Consider the following 12,675-nt stretch of genomic DNA (forward strand, 5'->3'; position numbering starts at 1 on the left):
TTGTAATTTCTTTTTTGTTGTTATTGTCATTGTTTTGAGTTATATAACTGAATCATTTTTGATGTTTCAAGTGCTTTGTTGAATCAGTATATCAAAATTATTCTACATGTCTGTTTCTTTTCTGTCCATTTGTAATCTTTCATAATATGTACAAATTCGATATTTGTTTGTTTTAGTTCAGGTAGAATACTGAAATCCCAGACTAATAACTGCTTATCATCATCTCGTATTCGTACCAGAGCCATAACTTTGCTCAGGGGCAGTGTGGAAGATAGAGCAGCTTTAATAAATTTGGGGACATTTGAGAAAGGTCCATATCCTAAACTGCTTTCCTTTCAGTCTCTCAGACACCTCACTTTTCCTGAAGTCGTACTCTGCAAAGTCGTACCAGCTCAGATGGTTGTTCTGGTGACTGTTTAGTAATGAAATGCAAGGCAAGGCAAAAGGTCTGGGGGTACAAATTCAGAGTTACAGAGTACAGAGTAGCATGATAGTATTACATGTCATCATAAAGGAATCATATTTTACATATTTTTTAAGAATTTATGCTTTTATAGCTACAAAATCTTCTGTTTCAAGATGGCATATACATCTTGTATTGTACAAGCATATATTTGGAAGGAAGAAGTACCACAGCACTATCCAGGAAAACCTAAAATGTATTTCTGCCCATATATGATTAAAGTCTCTGCTGTATTACATATATTATACTAGTGGCCTGAATTCTTTAATACCCATATTGCCAAATGTTGACCTCAAAGTCAGAAGTCCTATTTATGTATGTTACTTGTATGTTTATGGTTTTGACACGCTGCCAAAACTTTTCTGAGGAGAAATACAAGCAGAAAAATATAAAAATAAAAATAGTGCTATTCAACAGTTTATGTCATAAAAAACCCAATCAGCATTTTATGACACTACAGAAGCCACTTTTCTAGTACAAAGACTTTCTTCCTGACGAATTTAAATCACCTGCTGCAAACATTCGGAGTGTTACAGCTCAGAAATAAAGGCCACAGTAATCTTTTGTAATGGAAAGTGTTAGACAATCTAAATAGGGGAGTTACTGTCACTGACCCTGCAGTGTCTGTTCTTCTGTTGTCAGAAAACATTGTAAGTTCTATGGAATAACATGCAGTGCATTCAGCTGAATTCAAAATGGTAGTCTTCCATGATTCCTGTATATTCTGTGTGTAAAATGACTGAATTTTAAGAAAGAAATATCCACAGGGATCACAAGTTAAATAATACAGTATTCAGTATTCAATGTGAGGACTTTACTCCATCTGCTGTCTTTTTAAAGTATCTTTTTCTCTCTAGAGAAAATTGTCTACACATAGAAACTTTTTTTTCAGAAATATTTGGAGAGGGAAGCTTGAGAATAGGATTAGTAGAGATAGAGGGATGTTTCATGACACTGCGTAAGCTAATGAGTAGCATAGGGAAGATGAGTGATACAAGCAGATCTTAGTGCTGTCCATCTTATGCCAGGGCTCCTCATCCATGTAAACAGCTTACATCTATAAAGCACAAAGAAAAATAGCTAATATTGCAGAGAAAACCTAAGATCCTAGTGTTGGGCAGACATTGTGAAGTGTAAAATGTATTAGTTCTTTCTATGTTGTTGTTAGTTGGTTTTTGTTTTTCTGGATAAGTAATCTTATGAATTGTCTGTTTACAATCTTAAGAGGAATGAAACTAAAAATCAGTTAGGGGTCAAGCATGCCAAATGTGTCAATTTGAAAAATGACAAGTATGTGTGAATACTGGATGCCATTATAGCTGACAGTTTTTCCTTTTTATGCAGATGTTGATTTTCATAATTACTACTGGAATTACTGTTCGTTCTTGTTAAAGGTGTAAATTGGAAGGTTTTTTCAATTCGATGTAGTGCTGAAAAGAATTGCCATTTCAGCAGAGTTATTGCCAAGGATTTTTTTTTTTTTTTTTTTTCCCACTAAACACTGTGAATTAATGAGTTTTATAATTACGGCAGTTGCTTCACACCTCTATTGTTAACCAATGACATTACATCTGCCTTGCTCCACTGGTGCCCTCCTCCTTCTCATTGAAGCATTTAGCAGTTTTGGCAATAGGGAATTACATGGCATGGGGTAAGTAGTCTAATTAGGTATAAGTGAAAATCCTGGGGGAAAAGGATATTTAAAAAGTAATTTGAAGAATCTCTTAATGATGCTGGAACTGAAAGCTGTAGTTACAGTAAAAAAGGCTTCTTGTTGCAAAACATGGTTATATTTGTGATTATTCTGATTATCAGTCAGTTTTAAAGTTTTAAATTTTGGACTGTATTGTTTAAAAACAACTGTCCAAAACATTTCTCAAATGTAGTTGCAGGATTTTGTAGACATGATATATGGCATTGCTCATAATCTTGCAAACTTTTAAACATTCACCAGTTGGCATGATGTATATATGGGAAGGCAGAGGTGTCCAACTGTAACAAAGAAAATCCTAACATTGTGGATTTTTTTGCTGAATTGTCAGTGTGTATCTTGAAAAGGCTCAACAGTTTGTTTAAACCAAAACCGGGAAAAAAAGTAAAATTGCATTCAAGAATTCAGAAAATTGTGATCATATTAAAGGCTTTAATCTGAGTGTGATTAAGGGATTTTGAGTTTCAGATTGTTATCCTGTAATACTAATGAGAGAATTATGGATTGCATAGGAATGAATTGTCACCGAAGCTTTGCTGCTTACATGAAAACATAGTTTTAGTCATTCTGTTTCCACTACAGATGAGTTTCTCAAAAAAGTAACTTGATGGTAAGATTTGTTTTCATTTAGTAGTCAACACCATTCATAGCCTTCCCCAGTGTCCATTCTTTTCTCTATCTTTCATATATCTTTTCATTTGGTCATCTGGTAGTGTTTTGCGAGATCAAATGTGTTGATTCTTTTTCATTATGGTTGGGTTTTGATACTTCCTTTTCATAAACAGGGAAAAGGCACATGGCAACTACCCTGCAGACATTTTAGAATTATACAGTAATAAGTGATGCAGATAAATGGGGTACCCTTCTTTTATGCTTTCCTGTCTTTCAGTAAGTCTATACTTGACATGTTTAACCTGTTTTGGGTTTGCAGGCAAAGTTCATATTCAGTTAGTTTGGTAACTGGTTTGTGTTGAGCCACTAATCTTTTCTGAGAAAAAATGTTTGATGTTGATGGAAAAATAGAGTTTTCTTTAAAACTTTCCTAGCTGTGCTTCAGGCAGTAGTAATCTAAATGTAGTACTCTTAGATAGCAGTAGTAGTAGTACTCTTAATCATTGTTGAGTTTTGGTGCTTCTTGAATTAAGTGTTATTGAAGAGAAAGTGTTCATGAATTATTACTGGCAGGCTGGAGTTCCTGATGTACATGAAGACTGTCTTCTCTTATTCTATAAGTTAGGTGCAGATGTTAAAACGAACAAGATGAAAATCAGTGGAAGATACTTTGGAGTAATTTTTGTTATTTCCTGTACTGAAGTAGCAATCAGCACAAATTTTTTGGAAATCAAATGTGGTTTGTTGTATTTTGAAAAAAGGATGTCTGTCTTGGTGATGGATTAGAAATTATCTGGCTAATATTCTTATGTATTGAGCAAATACTTTGTAATTTCTGTTCGTACCATGCAGTGAAGGAGATAGCATCTTTCAGTGCTTGTTTTATCCCCATATTCCTCCTTATTTCTGTTTTTGTATTCTATCTAAAAGATGAAACTGGTTGGTCCCCTTGTGCTTATTGTTATGTCTTTCATGTAAACTGACTATAAGAGATTGTTTTCTTTCTAACTGGATTGCTTAGGGGCAGAACTGTTTGGTATTGTAATGGGGCATATGTATCTTCCTGTCTGTATTATAAACATGTTCAGTTATCCACATACCTCTTTCCTATATTTTTATCTGATGTCTGAAATAGCTTTAATACAATGGCTTCTGTTAGTATTTTGAAACTCCAAAAATTTGGCATCACTGAAGTAGAAGATTTGGAAGGTGGAAGGAGGAGGTTCATGAAATTAGCACTCTCCATCCAAGATACATAGATAACAGAAGAGTGGAGTTATAAATGCCTTATCTGTCTTTCATTACCTGTACTATAAATTATAAATAACTAATCTGTAGCTTTATTTTCTGTTCATTAACATTGTTGCATCCTATTCTAATCAGGGAAATGTGCAGGTATTTCTAAATACTTACCTTCTCTGTCTAAAACAGTTTTACTTTCTAAGCAGGATTGTCTTTAAGCTGTTGTTTCTTATGAAGGGGCCACAAAGGTTTCTGAATCAGTGATGAACTATGTTGCAACTGGTTTTCAGTTAGATGCCATGACAAATTAGTAAGTCACAAAAACATTGTCCAAGAGCAAGCTCGTGTGATCTGTTTTGTATACTACTACTCTGTAAGCCATGGCAGAGACATTGATTTTGCACTGTTTTGAAATACTATATATAACTGTTTTTCTGCTCTATGAAACTTCAGAAAAAAAGAAAAAAATCAGATCATTTTTTTCTAAGTCAGGCATTTCCTGTTTTACATGTATGTTACATTGAACATATGTCTATGCTATAATGTTTTTTTTTCTTAATGGCATAAAAGAACAGCAAGGTGATATTAATTACAGTGATGTTTTTAAATATGGTATTTAATTGTCAAGAAAAGAAATACTTCATCACAAACTTTATATTAAATGAAAGGCAATTTTGTTACATACTAACTTTTAGACAACTTACATATTTGATTTCATGTATATTATGCATCATCAGTAATATGAGCGTGACTACTGTGGCCACAGTACAACCAGGAATGGGCCTCAGCCATTTAGCATGACTTCTGATAGCAGTAGAAAACTGTTACCTCTAACGAGTAAATATTTTCCTTACAATAGAGCCCTGTCTAGGGCTGTTCAATTGCATAAATTTCGTCCTAAACATAGTCATTTACAGGACCACATATATAACTTTCATACAGCCTATGTTGTTTGTATTTTAATATTTAAAAACATTTACGCTTCGGTTCTCATGCACTTAGAACATCCAGAGAGAGTAACTGTGTTAGATTAAATAGTTAGAAAATTCTGTTTGTTTTCATGACAATGGAACAAAACGCTATAGTGAATTTTAATGCCATCTAAATTTCTCTAACCTTATCCACTGTATTCCAAACATATTGTATTTAGCAGAAAGAGTGAAATTTGTCTTTTTTTTTTTTAATAGTCCCAGTAGGGTGGAGCATTTTTAAATACTGTAGTACTTGAATGTAATCATTTTTGTAACATAATGGCACAATAGCTTCTTATTTTTCTCTTTTCAAGTGATTGTATGATTTTCAATTTGAAAACATTGTATGCTGCCCTCCTTCCCAGAAAAGCACAATCAGTTGGTAAATCAAGATGACGGTCTCCACTACTGGCAGCTAACTAAATATGGCATTAGTCTTGCATTTTTACAGCATCATAAGTAAGAATTATATTCAAAACCAGAAAATATAAACCCTTCCCATCTCCACACATGACTTTCTGATTAACAAATCTCCTTTCTTTCTTCTCTAATCTTCTTAATTCAATTTTTGTCACTACTTGCCAATCTGAAAAACTGAATCAATACTCACACAAGTTAAAACCTATTTTAAAGATGAACTTAAAGGTTTTTGACATACATATCCCACCAGGCTTCTGGACAAGAACTGTTATCTTAAAAGTAATATAGTATCTCTGATTTCTTATTATATTTAATATTTGTTCTTGTTGCAGTGCAGCATCCAACAGAAAAGCTTGTAGAAGCTTATATAACTATGAAAGTGATAGCTGGTAGGTTGAGACTGTTTCAGACAGCTGCGGTAGTAACTGTTATTGTCAGAAAAATGGAGAAATAAATTCCTTTTTCAGGACATACAGTTGCAGCTATAGCAGCAAAGCTATAAAACTCCCCTTTACTGTTTTGGTGAGCCAGGAAGTTATAGTACATTTGTCTGCTAGGATAGGTTGTGAGCTTTCTGTTGGTGTCGTCCTGCAGATGTAAACACTGGCTGCTGTCTGTGGCAAATCAGTGCTCATCTTTGGTCTGTATATGCTGCTGTGCAAGTTCAGCGATAGCAAGCTTGGTTTAGCTGGCTACTTAAAGCTGCAGGTGATTCAACTGCACACCAATTTATTATATATATATATAATAAATATTTTATTTTTTTTGACTGGTCTCTAGTTACTAGTTTTGCCTTTACTAGAATTATATTGTTGTACTATAAATTACAGCAGTTATATTACTGATGAATTTGTTTTCACAGAAATCAGTGCATTTAGTGACAGTAACTCAGTCTTACTGACTGCTTTTTAAATGCTCACAAATGTTGGGAAAGAAATGACTGCACCAGTTTGTAAAACTGCTAAGGAAGTGGATTTCATATTGTAGCCTGTTCTCTGATAGGAACTGAAACTTCTGGATAACAAGCTGAAACAATTACATCATACAAGATTGGTATCCAGTATAGGCTGTGTCTTTCACATAGTAGTTTAAAAAAAAAAAAAAAAAAAGACATAAGAGGATTATTGAGTGGTCCTTAATGAAGTATCTGACACTTGTATTTTCTGTATTTACATTTAGATTCTTTCTTTGTCTCATTCTCGTTTCTTTTTTTTTTTCTGATGGGAACTGACTACCTTCAGAAAGTCGAATTTGGTTTTAAATCTTGATGTTATGTATTATTACGGATTAGAAATTGGTCTCATGTGGAATCCCTAGTATTTATAAGTGCTTTATTTCACAATTACTTAGGTAGGTCTTGCTCCCAACAATTCTTGAAGAAATTGCCGAGATATTTTTCCCATCAAAATGCCAAAACTTTTCTTAGCATTTGAAAATAGGAATATACTTATTTGTAAATTTGATACAGTGTAGTCAGCTTGCTTTTAGAGTACAAACGGTTGCAGGTTTTCTACTATGTAGCTTTTTTCTTTTTTTTTCCAAAAGATAAATACTTCTGTCTGAGAGAAAAAATACATTATTAATGCATTGCTGTTTCCCAATCTAGTGTACTGTTATTATCCTAACAACTGTGAAAACTGAAATTAAGCACATTTCTAAGTACTTTTACCTCAGTCGATGCTTAAATACAACTTAATTTAAAAATTCTAGCATTGCCCTATTTCCCATAGAGGAGTCAAGTAAGATGCCACCAATTTGCTTGGGTTGCCCACATCCCAGCTTCCTATTCCATTTCCTTTCTGTCTTCCAGTGAAAAAGTTTAGTAAGCCATTGGAGATAATTCAAACTACTAGTTTTCAGAAAGCAAACATATTCCTCTCTCACCTTAAAAGGTAATAAAATGGCTAAAATCCCTCTCAGAACAGATCTCTTCAGTCCTTTTCTTGTCAAGGGGGGGGTACATGCTACCATATTTGGTTATATTTTTTTCTGTTGTGTGTATACATGTATACCTGCAAAATATTTTGTAGGTACAACTGGTGTATACACTCTTAAGAAATTTTATCTTAAATGTATGAAATCATTGATTGCGCAATATTCTGTAGGTTAATTAGATTAATTCAAACTTTTGGTTTTTGCTCAATGCAGCAAGCAAATGTAAACAATGTGAGATGTAGATAATAGATTGTTTTTTCCCTCCATATATGATTGTGTTAGTGTTTACTATATGCAGTCATATAAGATGCTAATTTTGAATACTTCTTCCGCTATAAGAATGTGTTTGCTTTCTCTTGATTCATACAGAACAGATGGATGCTTGACTGCCTGCTAATCCACAGCTGGAATGGTTTCAGCAGTTTCCACGTTGCTGGGTTAGAGTGGCTTTTCTAGTGGACTGAGAGGGCAGCAAGAGAGGGATATCATTATTCATCAGTATCCCAGTGGGATCGCTGCCAGCAGAGATTAATTTTTTCTGTTATGCTTGTAAAACAAGCTCAGGTGGAGTCTCTAATCCTCAGGGCACGGGTGGCAGATCAAGGAAGATGCTACAAAGCTAGTTAATTTTCAGATTCTAGGGGAAACAGAAGCTCTGTTAGATGTATAAATACATGATTGCAAATTTAAGTAGCTCAAACCCAAATGGGATCTTCTGAGACATCTGGTACTGAAAATCTCTGTTTTCTTTGTCTTTAGAAAGAAGTTGCCGAAACTTTACACCAGAGGGAAAATATATGCAACTCTTTTTATCATCAGTTATCTTTCCATATATATATATATATATGTACACATATATATATGTTTGTAAATACAGTTCCAGCTTCAGTTGAAGGTCTGTATTTACAGGTAGAACAGATTCAGTATAAGTCTGTGTAGGTGAACTGTACTTTCAGTGTTCTCACAGATCTCTGTGCAGTGAAGATCACTGAGAAAATTATCACTTGCCATCCAGAAAGGGTTAGATCTGTCATAGTAATGTATGGTACGTCCCATTTGGGTAAAGGAATGTTCTGGTAAGGTCACATGTGGTGCAAGGCCATTTTTAGCGTATTACTCACTTTATCCAAACTCTGGTCATTCATGACAAATTTTGGTTAGAAAATCCTCAAATCAAGCATACTAAAATACTGCCAGATTTTCTGTATGTTTATTAGATTTCAGAACTTCGTTGTTGTTGTTGTTTCCTTAGTGACTGTCCTTCTTCCACACCCCTGAAATTATCAGATTCTGTCTCTGCATTACCTGGTAGCTCAAGTCAGATTTTCAAGAATGTTAATCTGCATAGTTCTACTGAAATGAGTGCACATATGCCAGTTTTTTGTCAGCCAGGAACTACCCTTATTAAAATTTACTCACAGCAGCGGTCAATTCCTGTTACAGTTCTGATTTTTTTACTGTTACATTAAACTATTTTCATTTGTAAGTTTCACTGCTCAGAGTAAAACCAGGAGCATTGGCTTGCTGGAAAGACACCGTGCATGGAGGCACCTTCCAAGATTCTCATGTATTTCTGCCATTTCATACTGTTCTACTATTAATCTGAGCTTGAGCCTCTCTTGAGCAGAGGCCACTACTCTTTTCACCACATGATGACAGGTATTCATGCCTGTGAACTTCTTATTTCCTTTTGTCTCTGGTCACATAGTAGTCTATTTCTGGAATTTAATCCAGTACAGAAATGCAGCAGTATGCATTTGTGCCTCCCCACTAGGGGAGCTGCCACAGGTCAGCAGATCTGAAATCCAGTTCTCAACACACAAGCTTTTACAACTTGCCTTTAACATATACAGTATGTATGGGCCCCATTTCACTTTAAGAATTAGTAACACTTATTCCTGTCTCCTTGCGGAGTTGCATTAACTTAATGCAGAGCTCTGTTAACTTCTTCCCTGGGCCTGGGCTCTGCACTGGAAGATCCCAATGGAGGATCAAAGCCAAAGATGAAAAATGACTGATCATTTTCCCGGGGAGAGTTACATGCCAAGATTTGTTATTAGACGTTTTATTGCTGTCATCATCTCAATCAGCATTTAAGCCAGGTAATTCAGCCAAAACTCAGCTTCAAAATGTGGACAGACATCCAAATGGAACTGAACTAGATTTCTCATAATGACTAGTCTTTTGAATATAGTCAGAGATTTTCCCTTTTTTGCGTTCACACGTTACTGAGTTCATGTACTGAAAAGTATTACTGCGGAAATTTCAATACAACTAAAACCAGTTGTTTTTAAATCTCTCCCATAATATGACTTGAGATTACACAGGAAGAAAGTTGTGGGTCATTGTCCCATCTAGATATAAAAATAAAAATTAAAAAAAAAAAAATGACCATAATGCATTCAGAATGTGCAGGTTCAAAGCATTCTCATGAAATGTAATAGGAAAAGTCAGGCATCTTGGAGAGCTGAAAATCTCAAATATACCATTTCCAGTGATAAAATGTAATAATTCTCTCACATCACTGTAATTCACCTTATAAATGGAATTTATACCATTCAATTTATATTTATTTGCTATGGTCAAAGTAACTTATTCTAGGCAGATAATATGTATGCCATACCAGTTTCAGGTGTTTCCTCTTTATTTTTGTCCTCCTTTATTCTTCTTTCTCTGCATTTATTTTTTCTCAAATTGTCAAGTGTTTCTAAGTCAACTGACTTAGAAATCTGAGTGAACTGAAAGCCATCTTTAGGAATGCTGCATGCATAGTACCGTGAAAGTACCTACACATTTGGGGGAATAATGAATGTTATTGTAAGAATGTTTTTTTTATTACAGATGGCCCAAGAAGTAACCCTAAATTATGACTGTGATCATAAACTTCACATAATATGGATTTTGAGAGTTAAGGCTTACTGAAAATCATGAATTCATTCCTTGTTTTAATGTTTTAGTAAACCACACAATTTAAAAAGGAAATATTTCTGAAACAAAATGGTTCTATAAGTGTGGGTTTTTGTTGTATTTTTTCACCATTTCATAAACCGACTGCATTGATTTTATTATCTATTCCCATGTCTTCTTGTACACTGAATCATAAATTCTCTGATACGCTTAGAAAACTTCAGGAAAAAAAAAAAAATCTGGTTATTACAGAAGTGTTAAGAACTTTTTCCCCACATCGAATTATTATTACCTACAGTTCTCTCTCTCATATGTGCTGACACTCTCACATTTTCTTTTAGCAACTCCATGCTGAAGCAGAGGTCTGTAATTTAACTTTGTAGATTAGAAGTTCCCCAATCTGCCCAGTCACTCCCTGCAATTGGTAGCTAGTATTGTTGACCTCCTATTGCTCTGTGCACAGTGGCAAAGGTCTTTCCAACTCCTGACCTCTGGTCATCAGGAATGTCATCAGTAGTTTGTAGTTTGGACGTTTTAAGTAAGAGGTGAACTTGTGAAATCTAAACCCTTCAGGGTGTTTTTAAGAGATCACTCATCTGTTTCATTGCCTTAGCTTGTGCCTTTTATAATGTCTGTAATTGTAAAATTTGTGGTGTTCATCAGATGCAGTTATTATGAAAAATATGAAACACTTGTCTGTTTGAAGTGAGAAGTCTGCGGACCCAATTATATATGATTTATATATATATATATATATGAAACCTTTGAAATAAGTGTAAGCACTTTTAAACCGTATGTTCTTAGAAACTAAGTTTGTAGATCACACCACTGAAATATGCCCATTTAAAATCCTGAAACACAGTTATAATTGATTATTTTTCATTTATATTAGATATGCTTTTTTACATTATTGCATGTCAACGGGTTTTACAACTTTGTCTTCAACTACTCATGCTTAACTGCAAATTTACATCTCAGTAGTTTCCTCCTACATAGTTAATTGGCTTGCCTTTACAATTTGATACATCTTTTTATCTGTAAAAATGTTTTAACCACTAATGGAATAAGTAAAAAAGTTAAAGTGTGGTATTTGTTTCAAATGATGCTCAGCAGCCCTTATCTCCTGGATATTGCTCTCCATCCTATGCACGTCTGTTTTCCTCCTGTCTTTTTTCCAAAAGTAGAGAGTGCACCAGAGAAGTACTGGGGAAGTGGTGAAATCAATTTCCTACTATCCCGATTGGACAGGAGTGTTCGGACGTGACCTGGTGGGAGGCCTGGTGCCAAAAAGGAGCCCCTTCTTTGCAGCCAGGGCCAGCTGCTGCCACCCCAACAGCTGTGTGTCCTGCTGGCCCGGCATAGCTCTGCCTTCTGCCCTTCTTCCCTGCCAGCCTCCAACACTGATGGGAAGGGCTGAGAGAGTCCCCAAGGGAAAGGGACTGCAGGGTTGGCTCTGATGTGCTGGGTGCTGTTCAGTTGCACTGCCAGAGGCACATGTAGCATGGAGAGGTGGTATATGATAAATGAAAGCAATATGCATGTTTAGAAATTGTCTCTGTGACAAGTTACGCTATCACACAGTAAATATATTTTCTCCAATCTTGCCACCCAGTTTCTTTCTTTCTTCTTTTGCATCGTGTTTGCCACTGTTCAAGATTGCTACAAAACTGCAGCTTGTTCTGTACATTAGCACTGCCTTCCAAGCTGCCTGAAACCAAGTGTCACTTCTTGCAAAGTCTTGCAAAAACAGGGGTAACATAACAACTTCGATAAGCTGGGAGAAATTACTTTTTTTCTTTCAGTCTATCAATGAATCTTGCATAAGAACATAACATTTGTTCTTAAATGCCTAACATTTGTTCTTAAATCCTGTAACTAAGAATATGTTATTATAACTATCTTTAACTGGGATGTTGTCTTTGACCTTTTTTGCACAGGAGTCAAACAAAAAACAAACCAAAACAAACAAATGAAAAACATTTTAAACTTTAAAGTTTGAATTATGTCCTATCAAATGAACGTATATATTTATAATCTACCAATAAACTCTTTAAAATGGGAGCTTGTAGTGGAATCACTAACAGAGATACACTTTTCAGAGTAATAGTTCTATCCGGCACTTCACCCTGCCAGTTTTTCAGTCTACTTTAGTTTCAGGTGAGCCAAAAAACAACTTTTAAGCATATGACCAGTTGAACTTTTTTCTTTTTTTTAAGAATGCATTTTCTCACATTTATTTCCTTTCTGAATATAAATCGATGCTTGACTGAGTATCAGCTGTCTGCCAATATATATCTGCATAAATTTAATATCTTTCCTTCTAAATCATATACAAACTTCAAAATGTAAGATAAAATATAGTATAAATATATTGGTAATAATACGTGCGTGTGGCATTGTGGTGTCTCACAATG

At 34.8% G+C, this 12,675-nt stretch overlaps 1 protein-coding gene across 1 annotated transcript in view; it reads left to right on the forward strand.

The window, feature by feature from the left end:
- The window catches only part of ASCC3 (activating signal cointegrator 1 complex subunit 3), a 260,498-nt gene that overhangs the window by 219,860 nt on the left and 27,963 nt on the right, over window positions 1-12,675 (forward strand). The window lies entirely within an intron of this gene.

This window comes from Gallus gallus, chromosome 3, assembly GCF_016699485.2.
Source record: "Gallus gallus isolate bGalGal1 chromosome 3, bGalGal1.mat.broiler.GRCg7b, whole genome shotgun sequence".
Lineage (NCBI taxonomy): Eukaryota > Metazoa > Chordata > Aves > Galliformes > Phasianidae > Gallus > Gallus gallus.